Source organism: Nicotiana sylvestris, chromosome 6, assembly GCF_000393655.2.
Source record: "Nicotiana sylvestris chromosome 6, ASM39365v2, whole genome shotgun sequence".
Classification (NCBI taxonomy): domain Eukaryota; kingdom Viridiplantae; phylum Streptophyta; class Magnoliopsida; order Solanales; family Solanaceae; genus Nicotiana; species Nicotiana sylvestris.
Window position 1 is genome coordinate 193,165,581 of NC_091062.1, and position 2,312 is coordinate 193,167,892.

Consider the following 2,312-nt stretch of genomic DNA (forward strand, 5'->3'; position numbering starts at 1 on the left):
CATAACTGACCCGGCTAGGTTTGACCATAATACATGCACAATTTGAATATAGTAAGGTTTGTATGGGGTTTTAGACTGGTACTCTTGAGCAGACAACTCAAGGGGGGAAGGCACAAAACCGTCGACTGCACCGCTGATCAACTGGTTTTACCGTAAATATACCTTTCCAAATTTAGGGGGCAATAATATAGGAAGAGCATAACCACTCATTATAAGCGTTGCTATAGTATTTTTTTGGCACGAGTGAAGTATGATGTTGAGCATGATTATGCAATAATTAAAAGCATGTTGGAATGTATTTGCATGTTAAGAAAGCGATAAATACAACAGTTCCATAATTTAAAGCGGCAATAGAGGAAAGAAATAAAGAAGACATGTTAGTTTCGTAACTGAAGAAGGAATTAAAGGCTTAAGGAAATTAAAATAGGTAATTGCACATAAAGGGGGTACAAATTCACAAAATAATCTGAAATGGTAAAAGCCTAAAATCCCCAGCAGAGTCGCCATGCTGTCGCACTCCCTTTTTCCCTCTTCGCATCAGAAAATCGGGTTTATGACTTTTTTAGGTATGGGACAACTTATTCCTTTTGGGAACTGGGTTTGCATTTGAAGAGTCACCACCTAATGATTTAAGGTGCATTAGGACACATACAGGGTTCATTTCTAAGTTTGTTTGATAACCAGATACAGGGTAAGGGCTTGAAATTATCCTAAGGGGAAGGTGTTAGGCACCCCTCAGGATCCACTAGTGTGGTTCCCGGCCAGACAGTTTTTGTGAATTTTGTACAATTAGCAGATAGACAAATATAGGCTCAAATAGTAGGGGATTTAAGTTTGAACACATAAGAGTTTGAAAACAATTATTAAAAGGCGAATTTTGAAAGGATTTACAGCTCTACAAACACTTGAGAATATAAAAGGGAGGGGGGGTGCTAGGTTTATTTACAATATGGATCACATCAATGCGATACCCGGTATAACACTCCTCACAAGAGGGGATACACGTGGTATTAGCGCACCGGTAATCATATCCATATCTACCCTTCCCACCCCGTTAAGGTATTAAAGCGCAGATTGGTCTCGACCTCTATTGTATGCTATTACCCGTCCCATTCCTATCTGTCCCGAAGGAATTTAGGACTACTATTCCTATAAGAGGGAGGGTTTTAGGCTGACTCTTGGGGTTTAAAGGTAAAAAAAATCTGAGGCGACATACAAAACACGTAAGACTGCATATTAGGGGAAACATATAAACAAATAAGAGGCTCATATATACCTCCGCAGACAATGCACATAAATGGCATGACTTAAACACAATTAGGGTCAGAAATTAAAGTGCTAAGGCAGTGTGTTTTAATTGTTGAAGCAGACCATATTTATTACATAACTCAGATAAGAAGTCTGAATCAGGCCTGCCTGCTGATTGTAGCAGTTGCTAATTAAACAAAGGCGAATCCAATTTTATTAAGCAATTACCTAAGACTTGCCTAAGTGTGTATTGGTGATGTCCTATAAGCATGATATCTATCACTGATTAAGAATGCAACAGAGTAGTGGTTAATTTAAACAAGCGATTTGGATCATATAGGGATGCTTTCTAGACCGTATTAATAAAAGGAGTAGGCTGTTTAAACTGATTCAGAATAGTACGAGTCAAACTGATTTTAACTATACTGGTTTTAGATCCTATAGGCATGGTATATAAGTGTTAACGACTGATTTTGATCCTATAGGCATGGAACATACAGTGAAGTAGGCAGGATGTCTGATTATAGCTATTTAAATCCTATAGGCATGGTGTCTAAGTGTGGAATTAAAACATGCAGAATTTATTAAACAGATCCTATAGGCATGGTGTCTAAGTATGGAAGTAAAACATGCAGAACTTGAATTAAAACAGAACAGATACTATAGGCATGTTCTATACCCTTTTAATAGCTAAAACACGCATAATTACCACATCCCTTTTCACTAGCCAACCCCAATGTTTGTTACAAATTATTACAGACCAAATACTGAATTATATCAAAAAAGTGCAAAAATAAGAAGTTACAACCATAGGATGCCTGATTCTGACTTCCTCTCTGAGTTATGGAATAAACCACCTCAAATGCCATTTGTGTCAAAGACTTTCTCAAACCTGGGTGTGTCAAAGTTACCTAAGGGTCTCAGGGGACCCCACACAGTGCTTACACCCAGGTTGCATAACCAGACAGAAATGAGTGCAGTGTGGAAGGGCCAGCCCTTATGTGTCCAAGTTCAGAGGGAGCTCAAGAGTCCCAAGGCAAGGCTCACACAAGAGGGGCAGAACC